Genomic DNA, 15699 nt, shown 5'->3' with positions numbered 1-15699 from the left:
TGAATGATCCATATTCGGCCACCAATATTTATCTCGCAAACGACTTTTCATTACTGAATGGCCCGGGTGTCCTTCGTGAGCCAGCATACATATACGTTCTCGAAGAACCACGGGAACAATTAACTCCCTACCACACATCAACAAACCATTGACATAGCTCAGCTCGCTTTGGAAAGACGCATATGGTTTTAGACTCGGATCTTTCCAAACGCCCGACATAATCGCATCTTTTAATGTTTTCAACTCGTCGTCGATTTTTGTTTCATCAATTACCTCTTTCATATCGATGGCCGCGCATCTTGAATGGCCCTTGTGTCAATTTCTGTGCTATCGTCAAAATCGTTGTTATTTCCATCGCTGAGAATGGCTATGGTTTCAACCATCACGTGACGTATGAAAACTTCGGATTCTTCGTTCCAACTGGTATCGCTACAGTGCTGCTAGTCTTGATAATGAATCGACCAAGTTTGCAGAACCCTTCCTATAAACCACGTTGAAAGCTTGTAATCTTAAAAGTCAGCGCTCGATACGAATAGTAGGTCGAGAAGTAGCCGTGAAAATAGTTTCAAGTGGCCGGTGATCAGTCTCAAGTTCGAAAGTAATACCAAGCAAAAATATACGAAACCTTTCAACCGCCCATACAATGCCAAGTGCCTCCTTTTCAATCGAAGGATATTTTTTTCCGTTTCCGATAAACTTTTAGACGCATAACTAATTACTATTGGTAAATTTCCATTGAATTGTATCAACGGCTCCAAGTCCTTGATTCGAAATGTGACGATGACTTTATCAGACCGGCTCCAAGTTTCCATTCGAAATGTGACGATGACTTTATCAGATCTCTCAGAGGACTACTGTCGGTAGCTAAATTCGGTATAAAACGAGAAACGTATGTAACCAGTCCCATGAAGCTTCTGAGCTCTTCGCGTGATTTAGGAGCACGGCAGCTTAAAATTGATTCTATCTTATCATCTGAAGGTAGCGCACCCTTTTCTGAATGTTTGTGACCCAGGAAAATGATCTCCGTTTTCTTGAACCTGCATTTGTGATGGTTAAGCTGAACTCCAAGTTCATCGATTCGTTGCACTACCGCTTTGAATGCCCGATCATGCTCCTCTTCTGTTTCTCCGTATATCAAAAAATCATCTATGAATCCCACCATATTACTACACGTTGAGAACAAACTTTCCATCAGACTCTGAAACAATTCAGGTGCACAATTAACTCCGAAAAACAAACGTTTGCATCGAAATACACCCCAATTCGTTATGAAGGTAGTAATATCTCGACATTCTGCAGAAAGCATTATATGATAATAAGAATGTTTCATATCTAGTAACGAATAAAAACGAGTATTCCGAATCCGGGAAAGGATATCTTCGAATATTGGCAAGGGGTGATTTAACTTGATTTGCACGACGCATACCAATGCAAAGGCGTACTTCCCCGAGCAAAGTCAAACATCAAAACGAGAGCAAATCGAAATCTTATTATGATAGCAACATCACATTGAAATCTTAATTTGATCTCAGCTCATCAATTTTTCAATTGATATCACATTAAGTTATCATTTTGCTGTTACTTTTAGAAAAAAAAAACTTGGGAGGCAAATATTTTGGGAAACTCCAAAAATGATTATTCAATAGCAACAACTTATTCCATTAGGCGATACAAAAATGAATTTTATTGGTACAATTATTCCTTTAATTCTGTGTTGCGTTTTTCAAAAATGCTTCCTGTGGCAGTTGTCCGGAACCTAACCATGATCAAGGAAAAGATTTTTGTCAATACTTTTGCAGATTTTACAAAAATAATCCTCTATATTTTTACTTGCGAGACTATTGTTTTAGCACCACATATCTGGAGGACATTGGATAGGTTGACGATCATTGGTGCTACGTCTATCTGAAGCTAGTTCATCTCCTTTAGCGATCTCCTGGCATACTGGGCCTTCAACAGATCCGGCCAAAAGGCTTCATTCTCTTTCCAGAACGAATAGCGGCTTGGGCATTCGCATCTCGCTGATCGTCAGCCACAGAAAGACCTTCGTCAGGAACTTGATATGAAAAATACATTTGACGTCAACGATTTCCTTCTGGTGGGATACGTTAAATATCAGATTCTCTAACAGTTTCTAACGCATTTAGTTAAGAAAAAAGATGTTAAATGTTCTGACTATTGTTTTCGGTTGATGTTTTAACCGTTATTGTCTGTGGTTCGGAATTCGAGTATCGGTATTGCCAAAGTGATTGCTTTTTCGTGCATCAACTAACAAGTTTTTTGAATAATACGCTCTTCTTTATATCATACTAGCTGAATTACCCGGCGTTGCTCGGAAATGTTTCGTAAATACAAGGCCGCAAAAACAATTTTAAAAATTGTTCTGACCATTGAAATACTCAAAGCCTATTGAAACACAACCTATTTCCTCGTAATCACATAGTTGCTAGAAATATTCAGTACTAGTCAAGAAGTATCATTTTTTCATAAAATACGATCAATTCACTTTATACTTCCCATGTTTGGGGCACTTGCTACACTCCTTCCTTGAAATAACCCTTTAATCTATTTTGATGTGAAGGTAGTATCTGTATTAATCAAGAAGTATCGTTTCTCGTCCAATGAATTTTACATTAAACTCTTCTTTTGTTAGTGAACTTGCAACAGCTCTCTGCCCTCTGAGTAGTGTAAATAGTATCTGTGCTCGTCAAAAAAAAAGAGAGAGGGGGGGGGGGGTGAAAATTGATTTTCCAGACTCTTTTCGCCTAGTCTATATCCTCCGGTTTCCCTCGTTTGTCGTCGAATAAGATAAATTTAATAATAAACCTCTTTTTAGAGGCACTTGCTACAAACTCCAACCTTTTGTTCACCTGTGCAATGAATATCTGATCTCGACAAGAAAAAATAATTTTATTACCACCTCTGAATTGCAAAAAGTACCTCTGCCAAGTGTGGTGATAATTTACTGAGTTGTTATGGGATTATTCCGATATTTACAAACAATTGAGCTGAGAGCTTCTTCAATAGACACTTGTTATTTTTTCACGCGTATAAATATCCTTACCATCATCTCTTAGTTGTAATAAATATCTGTGTCTGTCGAGAAATTTCGATTTCGTAAAACTCGAAACATTTGGACTCAAATTCCCCCTGATAGCAAACACTTACTGCAACCACCACCTCTCCCACCCCCCTCATAATTAAAATATCTCTTATAAGAATCTATGAAGAGCAAGAATTACATGTGCCAAGAAAGTTAATAATCTTTTGAGTTGTTTTGGAGTTATGTTCGATCATATATACAATGTTGGAGTTTAATCTCCTGTTAAAGACCCTAGCTAGGCCTCCTTCCCCATAAAAATACACTTATAACCATCTCTGAAGAGCAAGAAGTATCTGTGCTATCCGTTCAGTAGTTTCGGAGTTATAACATTAAAAACATTACACCCCCCTTTTCGAAGGCACTTGCTGCATTCACCCCTCGTCAATTCTAAGGTATGCAAAATGTTTCTATGATCTTCAAAACGTGTCGATTCTCGTCAAGTTATGTGAATTTTTTCATAAACACACAAACCCCAAAATATCTCAAGGACCATCTCTAAACAGCCTCTAAACGCCACCAAATCAAAGAATTTTATTAACTCCAATCAACGACGTTATAAATCATCATGTTTCAGAGATATAGCGTAATATGTCTTCTATCAGAAACTTTCGAGGGCTGTAGGAGGAGCGCTTGGCGAATAAATTCCTAACTAACATATTTTTCATAATGTAGACCTTGACATCCCGCACAACTTTCCTTAGAAAAAAAAAGCTTTGAAGATTTCAGGTTCTGAGCTAGATCATATTTTAGCACACTAGCTCCATATAGTACGGCGATTTTGCATTAATATTTGAAAAACTTAGAAAACTAGTTTGAAAACCCTATTCTCTAAATAATCAGATTTCCATGAATTATCTATGTTTAATCCATTTTATCTAAAGCATGCAAATGAATTGCTCAATGTTCGCTCCGAAATTAATCTTCATCGAATGATCCCGAATTTAAGTCTACACAAGAATTAAAAATTTGCTAAATCAGTGTGATGCTGTCTGTGAGCAGAAGTGAGATACTCGTTCATTGTCCCAATTAGTCGAAATAGGTAAGATATTTTTTTGGAATCGAAATAATATATGATCTGGGATTGCTTATTGTCAGATTCCTAATTCACGTTTCCAGTAAGCCTTTGCTGTAAAAGACTTCACTCTAAAGCGCTCGCTCGTCTGAGCCTAGAAATTCGTATTTCAAAGTGATTACATACTCGAGTAGAGTGAGATCAAATAAATAACTCAATTTGATATTATGATGTTCACATGCTACAGTTTCTGGATACGAGAAAGACAAAAAGCACATTTTCATACCTATCAAATAGCCGCACTTCCATTCACGATGGTTGCGGGACGGATGCGACGAAACGAGTGTGCATCGGTTAAAACTACCTGTATACAGCTTTGCGAATCAACACTGCTTGTCATATGATCGAAAATTCTCTATCTACTCACAGCTTAATGTCACAGTCCATAGCATTCGCAGAGAGTTCGGAATCCAAATTACCTAGGTTCGAAACCCAAGTCTGTCTCTGTGGAGGTGTTGGTGCTTTTGACGTTTCTTTTATTGTTGCAAGTAATATCGCCTAAAGGTATACTATCCCGGGTCTTTTGCCCAATCTATTTTTAGCTTATGCTCGCGACTTGTTTGTTTTCAGTAATGTCTTTTTAAAGCAAATCAATAACTGATTATGCATTCCAGTTTTGTTTTCGTTGTTTGATAATAACTTCAAATCGAAAACTAGTTTTGCTTTCAACAAGAAAAAATCTATATCTTATTTAGATTTCAGTTTGCTTTCGCTGTTAGCAAAAATAGTTTTCTTTGTGCTATCATCGGGATATCTTTTTGCTTTCGATTTTGATGTTTTGCCACTTAAAACGACCAAAACAACAGCAAATTGAGTAATCGATAAATGCGAACATCACAACATCAAAATGAGTTTTCTATTTGATCTCACACTCTGCTCGGGTCTCCACTATCCTTCAAAATAGGAACAAGCGGTGAAACCCATGTCGTTGGTCTTTCGATTCGTTCTATTATATTTAATTAGTACGAGAAAACGGTCTACCGTTTCATTTCAGATTTATTTGCTCTATTTACGATAATTTTATTTTAGAACTCGACATAAATTATTCCGATATTTTTCTTATGTTATAGTTGGTTGCAAAATATAAACCAAAAATCATTGCCAAAGCATAAGCGAGTGTCGAATATTCGAGACACATATTACTGTTTTCTTCCATTTCATTCGCGCGCCCGTCAAGTGCAATAGCTACCCAATAAAATTATCTGGTCGATATGTACGCGATTGCATCTGCTGCGTTTGCTCGTTTTGTCAATTTATCGATTATGTGCTTAGCACAGGAAAACCAGCATGAAAATTAGTTACCGTAATCTACCGTCTATAAAATTAGTGCGATCAAAACTTCGCATGCACTAAGTCAAATATTCTAGCTTCAGAATTATGTACCCGAATCCTAAACTTTATTCACTGTATCGTAATAGTCTGTAGTATTGCAGTTTATTCAGCTTAATTTTGTCACTGCGTAATAATACTTTTCCGCTGTTATTCTAACTGTCTGCGTGCGTAGTTCATTAATAAATCCTAACTTTTTTTTCACTCTAGCGCCCGCAAACCTAACCGAAGTGAAGAAAAAGAAATTCAAATTTTCAGCATGGCCGCGAATATCACTGGTACCGACAATGTACAGATCGCTGGATTCCTGAACCGGCCTTGTCGTCCGTTTATTTGCCCACTCTATGTATGAAAAATTTAAATGTAAACTCACCTGATTACAATTCACTCGCGGTAAAACACAAAAACACAATACCCCCTCTCGAAAAGTGTTCCGTATTTTTTTAATGTTCTTTTTCCGCTGTCACCACAAATACAACACCTAACTGAGCGGCGAGAGGTGTATTTTAGATTGTTTTCCACTATAACACAATGACTTCCCTAAACCACACAAACTTTGTACCTGACCTAACATCTATCTGATAATACGTTAAATACCCTAAACTTTGCTTTGTGTCTTAATCTCTGCTTTATCACGAATGCTGGTATTCAAGTTTGATTACGGTGTTACCCGGTCGCCCATGGACCTAACCTACCTACCTAACCAAAAATTGCATATATTTCAGCTTCTCATATATCTGAAATTCACTGCTAACTCTTAAATGCGAAATGTTCTTTTCTGGCGTTTTTACGTAAAGGTGTCCTAAATAATCCATACTGGGCATTCTTGGGTTAACTAACTTCCACATATAAGCAATATACATATTTTCATTGATATGGATATATGCGATGGCCGCGCGATCGTGTCGCTTATGTACATAATGAATTAACTTGTCCGAACATGCTTTTTTCGCTCAGTGGTACAGTTTTTACTGACGGATACAATATGTTGAAATAGCCGTAGTAGCCGTGAGCACCGTAGAAACTTTATTAATATTCTATCTGTACTAGCTATGGTATAACGAATTATGGTTTTGGAAGATCTCTATAATATGATTTCGGCCTGATCTTGATCTATGATAAAATTAGGGCTGTTGCACCTGCGCTAACAAATCATCAATTTTTGCTTTAACTTTTCCTAGTAACGGTACTGGACATCGTCGAAGTGTTTATGTAAGTAAATGTTGCTTTCATTTCATCTTCATAGTGTACATCAGTTGAACAGTTTTTAAGGACAGTGTCCTTAAACAGTTTTTGGACAGTTTCCTTTCCGAGCAATGCTTGTTGGCCCTTTTCGATAACGAAGAATGTGGAGTGTGTTGGTAACTTTTCACTTACGCCCAGTATTTGAATATCGGCATCAGTTTCAACGGTACTTTACCGTACGCGAGAAATTTTTTGTTCGAATCAACGTAACGTTTTGGAGCTCCACAATGTTCCATGTGTTATCATCAATAAGGTTATATTTTGAGCCCGAGTCAATTAACATTTGTATATTAATTCCTCCCACGAGACACCTGATTTGGTCGTCTGATGTATTCCCAATATTGTAAACGGGCAGTTCCTCATACATGTTGCTTGCTTCATCAACATTAATATTCAGAATATTTCGAGGTCGCTTGAAAACCATCGCACGTTTTTCATTTCCCATCGAATAAAAAAATTTAAAGTTTTAATTACTTACGTTAGTTTTCTCACTGAGAGCTCTGCACACCGATTTGAAATGTCCTGTAACCCCACATCGCAAACATTTTTGATTATATGCTGCACATCTCTCTCGGGGGTTGTGTTGGCTATAGCCACAGCGGGTGCACCTAAGCTTATTATTTTGCGAAAATTCTGGTTTCGTTATGGTCGCTTTTGTATAGAGACGCTGTACGTTCAGTCTCGCCTGATGTGGTCTCTTACTCATCGCAGATGCTTGATATTTTACTGCCTGATATGAGTTGATAACCTTAACACAATCGTTCAAAGTTAAATTCTCCCTTTCCTGCAGCCGTTCGCGAAGATCCTATGGAGCGGCTTGAATAATTTTGTCCATTACAGCGATTTGCCGACTGTCCATGGAAGTTTGGCCGAAAGAGCACTTATCGTCTTTTTGTCGAATTCTTTCCAAGAATTTTTCAATCGGTTCCTCTGCGTCAGCTACCATAGTCAAAAGTAAATATCTTTCGAAACTTTCGTGATGTTCAGGGGAGAAATGCTCGTCTAATTTAGACTTCGCCGCCATGTAGGGATCTATATTGTCGGCCTCCTCAACATCTGCTCCTGGGATTGAATAGAAAACAGTTTGTAGCTCCAATCCTCCCATTGCCAGCAGTTGGATTTTTTGATGGAGCAGTCAACAATATTTGAAGCTGTCATGACACGTTCGAAACCACGGATCCAACCGGTCCATGCATTTCGCACGTCCGAAGTAGGCAAAAGTCCGAATCGCAATTGTGGAAGATTATAAACCGCTGGATTGAAAGTTTGTGTGGTTTGAAGAACAAAAACATTTTGATCATTTTCATTGGTCGGATTTTGATTTCTCTGTGCCATCTTAGGGAAAAAAGGTATCTGAAAACAAAAGAGTGACAACTCTTACGTCACTTGTCGACTTCAATGTCATCTAGCTTTGCCCGTCTCTGTTTTTTTTTTAAAGAAAGTGTTCAATGGCTCTTTGGAAGAACTCACGCTTTATCACCAGCTTTTTAGAAGCTTATTATTTTTCAACCTTGCACTCAATTGCAATCGGACAAATAGCATGAGCTCATTTTGTTCACCCAAGCTCAACTTTTTTTGCTCGTTGTTTTGCTTCCTTAATGTGCAATATACCCGAGCTTAACTTTTTTAGCTTGTTTCTTTTTCGCTTCCTTAATGTGCAATATATGAGTATATTACTCTGTGTCATTTAAGACTCGCCGAGCTTAACTTTTTTAGCTTAATTTGTTATGCATTACTCATTTAATGCTAACTTTTCCAGTTACTTCATTTCGAATGGCCATGTTTTTCACGCAAGTGAACATGGGACTTTCCTCACACCACCATCTCATGTCAGCCACGATGGGGTATTTTCTAAGCTTTGAATAATTTTGAATTATTCTTACCTTTTCAAAATATTGCAATGTTCAAAACTAGGAACAACTTGAATGAATTCCGACATACTAATTTGATATTCGAAGTGTATTTGGTTTAAAGTACTATGTATTGTGGATTCTACGGCGAAGAAAAACTTATGTATATTACCTTATGAAATGAAAGTATTTATGAGATAAGAAAAACATATACTATTCGAACATGTTCGTCGCGATTACAAAAGGTCTGTGTTTGCGTGTATGTGCACAAGATTCGCACTTGGTTTTCTAGGAGATGACCGAATCGATTTTTACGAACTTATATTCATATAGAAGGTTTCGCTATTAAATTTGACCGGGATCCGACTACCGGTTTCGCAATTACAGAAAACGAAACGAATAGGGTGGGTAATATCAGAGACATAAGTGGATAGCGTGAATACGGAGAAAACTTACGTGATTTTCCACACTCCCGAATAACGATAAACGTACGTTGTCGGGCTGACTGAGATTCAATCTCTTGTCAGTGACGTTTTGTCGTGAATACGACTTACTTTACTATGGGGTGCCTTTTCAAAATTAGCCATATGGAAGAATGGGCAGAACTTAATCGTAAATATCTCGACTTGTATTAAAGGCAGCAACATAATTCTTTCACCATTTCATCAAAAATATGATCAGGAATTTAGGATAATATTTTGAACAGTGTGAGATAACCACAAACAACTGAAATATTAAGTTTTCTCAAATTTTGAAAACAACGCGGAAAACTCTTTACTTTTGCTTGGCTTTTTCGCGCAAGGACGACGATTTTGAGGTAGTCAGGCACATATCTTCAACAGACTGCGTATAAAAGGGGAGCCGTGGTCGAAATTCGATCATTTCTTCTTGTGCGTTGGATGCAAGCAGACGTCGTGCGACCAGCAGCTTCGGAGAGTGCACCTTCTGCGTGGTTAAAAACCTCAAACGCTCAGGTCGCAACTCTCATTTGGACTTCAGTCGTCAGGCGAAGCAGTCGGCAATGAAAGCAGACTTTTTGCGTGGTATAAAGCTTCAAACGCTTAGGTCGTGACTTCATTTGGACTTCAATCGTCGGGAGCAGCGGTCGTCAATAATAAGAGTAAACCTTTAGCGTGGTGCCAAATCTCAAACGCTCAGGTCGTGCTCTCATTTGGACTTCAGTCGTCAGGTGGAGCAGTCGTCAATGACAGCAGACCTTTTTCGTGGTATATAGCCTCAAACGCTAAAGTCGTGCTTCCATTCGTCATCTAACACTCGATGTGGATAGACTAATAACCTACGACTAATTTCGATTTTGTTTTATTTTTTATTCGCAGTTGTCTACCTACCCAAGCTATGGGTAAAAACCGCCATAGATCCGAGAAGGATCCAAAGGATGCTAAGCGTCTGAAGCCAAGTGATGTACAGGTAAACGACCGTTTGCTAAGTAAAAACCAATATGCTGATCTGCCAGTTGATGTCGAAGAGGAACTGCAGAAGAAGGAAAAAATGCCGCCTTTCTACCTGAAGGGCTTCCCACCAACTCTACGCTCGGATTTCAACACACTGATCAGCAAAGGACTACAGGCAACAATCCGTTTATGTACTGAAGGCTAAAAAATAACTGTTCCGGCTTTGAATCACTACAAAGGAGTGGAATGTTATCTGAAGCAGACAAAAGCAGAATACTTCACACACGATATTGCCGCCAACAAACCTATGAAGGTTGTACTTCGAGGACTACCCGACATGATGGAAGCCGAACTAAAGCAGGCTCTGTCGGAGGCTGGACTAAAGCCTATGATGGTGTTTAAAATGAAACGACATAATACGGACAAAAAGTTTAGAGATCAACTGTACCTGATTCATGTGGGGAAGGGCTCCATCACCATGAGTCAACTGAAAACGATTAAATCGTTATTTCACATAATCATCGAATGGCAAAAGTATAAACCGGTACATCGGGATGTCACACAGTGCACGAACTGTTTGAACTACGGCCATGGAGCGAGGAATTGCCACATGAAAAGTCGGTGCGGGAAATGTGCCGAACCACATAATACCGACGATTGCCTACTAGATGACATCGCTGTAAAATGTGTGAACTGTGATGGCGACCATCCATCTACTAGCAAATCGTGTCCCAAACGTGCTGAGTTCACAAAAATTCGACAACAGGCGTCCCGTAAACAATCAACGCGCAAGAATGTTAAACAGAAGGATGAAGTTAATTTCCCACGGCTCCCACCGAAGAGGGATATTCCGAATTTGCCGCCACTTCCTCGCAGCAATCCAAAAGGTTACGCCGCTGGATCACAAAAAGAATCTTCCTCAAAAATCCCTCCTGGATGGGGCAATAATCAACCACAAGTAAAGAATGACTCTGGTGATTTATTCTCTGCTGAACAACTGATCGTCATTTTTGAAACAATGACAACAGAACTACGAAACTGCAGAACGCGGTTACAGGATTCACAGGCTCGACAGGACAACTACCAGAGGAGGGGGAGTTGCCATTGCCATTAAACGATCTATTCAGCATAGGCTTATGTCAGCCTTTAAATTGCAACTTATAGAAGCCATCGGAATTGAGATTACAACGACGATAGGACCCATCATCATCATTACAGCGTACTGCCCCAAACAAACAAATCTTCGAGATGGTACGTGTGCATCATTGAAGCGAGAACAAATTCATCATTGCTGGAGACCTGAACGCACGGCATGAGCTGTGGGGAAACAAAAGACAGAATCGAAACGGATTCGTACTTGCCGAAGATTACGAAGCTGGACAGTACAACATCCTCGCTCCGGATCAACCAACGCGACTTTCCAGATCGGGAGTTCATTCCATTTTGGATATATTTATCAGCAACATCGCCATAGACAGCTCTCCGGTTGTCTTCAACGAGCTCTCTTTCGACCACTTTCCAGTAATATTGACGTTGGGATCTTCACCAGAAACAGTGCCTATTCAACCTCGGAGGAACTATTATCGCACCGATTGGGTCCAATTTCAACAAATCGCCGACCAACATATTAATATCAATCTGCCACTTGATTCCCCGATGGAAATCGATGCGGCCCTATCTTCCTTCCAGCATTCAATCACAGTCGCTCGTGATAGGACGGTTCCAGTACAACATATGCCGAGTTCCTCTCTTCAAATTGACAGTGTCACAAAGAAACTCATCCGACTTCGAAATATCTACCGGAGGCAGTATCAACGAACTGGCATCCTAGATAGGAAGACTTCTTATAACAACTTAACTAGGATAATCCAGGGAAGGATATCTGAGCTTCGCAACAGGAACTTCCAGCAAAAGCTTCGAGAAATTCTCCCACATTCAAAGCCCTTCTGGTCCTTAACGAAGGTGCTTAAGAAAAAACCGAAGCCTATTCCTCCATTGCTGCCACCCCAGGACGCAGGTGAAGGAATACCTGTAAACACACCAGTAGAGTAGGCAAATGCGCTAGGAAATCAGTTTGTGTGTTCTCACAATTTAGGACTCAACATTGTTAGTCCACGTGAAAGAGCCGTTGCTGTTAGCGTAGCTGAGGTTGACCAATCAGACAGCTTAGTTCCTGAGGAAAGTAGAGTCACTGCGAATGAGCTGATGGCTATTGTGAAAAAATCCAAAAATATGAAGGCCCCCGGTTTCGACAACACATTCAACATTGAGCTGAAACATTTGAGTATTCGTTCATTTGTCTTCTTAGATGAAATTTTTAACAGGTGCTGGGAGCTTGGTTACTTCCCTTCAAAGTGGAAGGTAGCTAAAGTTATCCCAGTTTTGAAACCGAGGAAAGATCCTTCCTTTTCCAAGAGCTATCGGCCCATCAGCTTACTCTCTGCCCTATCCAAGCTGTTTGAAAAGTTAATACAAAGGCGAATTCTTGCTTTCGCAGATGAACAGGATATATTACTGGAAGAACAGTTTGGGTTCCGAAAAGGAAGATCCACCATCCACCAACTCACAAGGGTTAACAACGTCATACAGCAAAACAAATCAGTGTCCAAAACGACTACCATGGCAATATTGGATATTGAAAAGGCATTCGATAATGTGTGGCACGATGGCCTGGTGTTTAAACTGCATCGGTATAATTTTCCCATGTATCTTATTAAAATTATCAAAAATTATCTTGAAGATAGAGCATTCCAGGTTTCTCTGAACAATGCACTTTCAGAAAGATTTACTATTCCTGCTGGTGATCGGAGAGCGCACCTTCTACGTGGTTAAAAACCTCAAACGCTCAGGTCGTAGTTCTTATTTGCCTTTCTGTCGTCACAGCGAGAAGACGCATTAAACCAGTTTCGCATCATTTGGCACTGCGAGCGGATGTGTCGGTTTGTACGCAAAGACAGTTTCAATTCAAGCAAGAACGATTGCATCAGCTGCTGATGGTTTGCATTGGAGAGAAAGAAAACAAGAAACGAAAAGTGGACAACATTATATAAAATCAGCCGTTCTAATGGCTCTAAATGTCATCTAAAGAACTAATAAGATTACTTCTTTGCAAATCGAAGGTAGAAATCATCAGTTTAGTGACAATCCAAAATAATTTGATTTGCTTCTTGCACTTTTTGCTGTGCAAAAATCGTTCAAGAAAAATGTTCCGAGCTGTGCTAAATATCGTAGAGAATTCCACAATTTGGTCCTTCGGAAAGGCAGAAATTAATCCTGTACAACATCTTTATAGTTTCTTTCAATGAAATATGCAAATCCGAAATGAGATAATCGACGTCAAAAATCGTTGAAAATTTTAGTAATGAAAAGGGGGAAAGTTTCGCCATTCACACAATCGATCAACTATGTTATCAATTCGAATTCGAAAGTGTAAAGAAATCGTGTCAGTTTTATTCGTATTCACGACATCTAGTTATGTCTCTGACATTACATACCCGTACTTTTTTTCTTTTCGTTGTTTGTTACTTTGGGATGGGTTTACAACTACAAAGTGACGAATTTTTTCGTGATAAACTTTAAACACTTTAAACAACCACCAAAAATTCAAAAAATTGAAAACGTTGGGGTCTAGAAGAACTTTTACTCTAACTATGCTGCTTTGATTTGTTCACTTCTGATTAGTCTGCGCTGAGATACAGTGAACACCGCAAATCATGATTTTATCTCTTCTCCGATTTTATTTATTTTATCTCTTCTCCTACACCCCAGGGAAGTATCCTAGGTCCCATTCTATACAACATTTTTACATCAGACATCCCACCTCTTCCGGGTGGTGGTGTTCTGTCACAATTTGCTGATGATACTGCCATTCTTTACAAAGGTCGTGTCATTAATGCTCTGAAGAATAAACTACAGACAGGTCTGGACGCTTTAACGGAATATTTTACAAGCTGGAAAATTGTGATCAATGCAGCAAAAACTCAGGTCATATTGTTTCCACATTCAAGATCTCCAAAACTTGTTCCATCAGACGAATGCCGAATACGATTCGGTGATGAGGTCATCCAATGGTCCGACGAAGTTATCTATCTAGGACTCACCTTTGACAGACATATGATATTCAGGTCACATGTTGACAAAATCGTTCAAAAATGCAGCATACTCATTAGGTCTCTGTATCCGCTGATTTGTAGAACATCTAAACTGTGCCTGAAGAATCAGATGGCTGTCTATAAACAAATCATCTACCCTGCAATTGAATACGCAGTCCCTGTTTGGCGGGGCTGTGCACGAACACACAAACTTAGGCTTCAGCGCATTCAAAGTAAGATCTTAAAGATGATTCTAAATCTACCCCCTTGGACAAGGACTAGTGAAGTACATGAGATGGCCTCACTGGATATACTAGAACAAAAATTCGAACAATACTGCACGAAATTTGAAGAGAGGTGCTCAATCTCTGAAATACAAATAATTCAAAATTTGTACGTATTAGGTTAGGGATAGTAATAAGTAGGTAGATATTTTATAAATAATTAAAATAAATATGATTAAACATTAGTATGTTAAACAAGAGTAACTAAATCACCTATTATTAATAACGAATCGTATGAACAACAAAGATGAAAGGCCAAAGGGTCAAAACACTTGTACTGTAAAATGTTGATGTAATACACAAAAATAAGATAAATAAACAGATACTTATGCAAAAAAAATGCGAAAACCTATCATATCTTTTTGTGCGTTGGATGAAAGCAGACGTCGGGACGAGAAGACGCATTCAAACAGCGGCATCGGAGAGCGCACCTTCTACGTGGTTAAAAACCTCAAACGCTCAGGTCGTAGTTCTTATTTGCCTTTCTGTCGTCACAGCGAGAAGACGCATTAAACCAGTTTCGCATCATTTGGCACTGCGAGCGGATGTGTCGGTTTGTACGCAAAGACAGTTTCAATTCAAGCAAGAACGATTGCATCAGCTGCTGATGGTTTGCATTGGAGAGAAAGAAAACAAGAAACGAAAAGTGGACAACATTATATAAAATCAGCCGTTCTAATGGCTCTAAATGTCATCTAAAGAACTAATAAGATTACTTCTTTGCAAATCGAAGGTAGAAATCATCAGTTTAGTGACAATCCAAAATAATTTGATTTGCTTCTTGCACTTTTTGCTGTGCAAAAATCGTTCAAGAAAAATGTTCCGAGCTGTGCTAAATATCGTAGAGAATTCCACAATTTGGTCCTTCGGAAAGGCAGAAATTAATCCTGTACAACATCTTTATAGTTTCTTTCAATGAAATATGCAAATCCGAAATGAGATAATCGACGTCAAAAATCGTTGAAAATTTTAGTAATGAAAAGGGGGAAAGTTTCGCCATTCACACAATCGATCAACTATGTTATCAATTCGAATTCGAAAGTGTAAAGAAATCGTGTCAGTTTTATTCGTATTCACGACATCTAGTTATGTCTCTGACATTACATACCCGTACTTTTTTTCTTTTCGTTGTTTGTTACTTTGGGATGGGTTTACAACTACAAAGTGACGAATTTTTTCGTGATAAACTTTAAACACTTTAAACAACCACCAAAAATTCAAAAAATTGAAAACGTTGGGGTCTAGAAGAACTTTTACTCTAACTATGCTGCTTTGATTTGTTCACTTCTGATTAGTCTGCGCTGAGATACAGT

General features: G+C 38.8%; 1 protein-coding gene across 6 annotated transcripts in view; it reads right to left on the bottom strand.

The window, feature by feature from the left end:
* The window catches only part of LOC131432714 (uncharacterized), a 757541-nt gene that overhangs the window by 643234 nt on the left and 98608 nt on the right, over positions 1 to 15699 (bottom strand). The gene's annotated exons all lie outside the window — the stretch shown is intronic.

This window comes from Malaya genurostris, chromosome 2 (genome assembly GCF_030247185.1).
Source record: "Malaya genurostris strain Urasoe2022 chromosome 2, Malgen_1.1, whole genome shotgun sequence".
Taxonomy (NCBI): Eukaryota; Metazoa; Arthropoda; class Insecta; order Diptera; family Culicidae; genus Malaya; species Malaya genurostris.
This window is presented reverse-complemented; position numbering and strand designations above follow the sequence as displayed.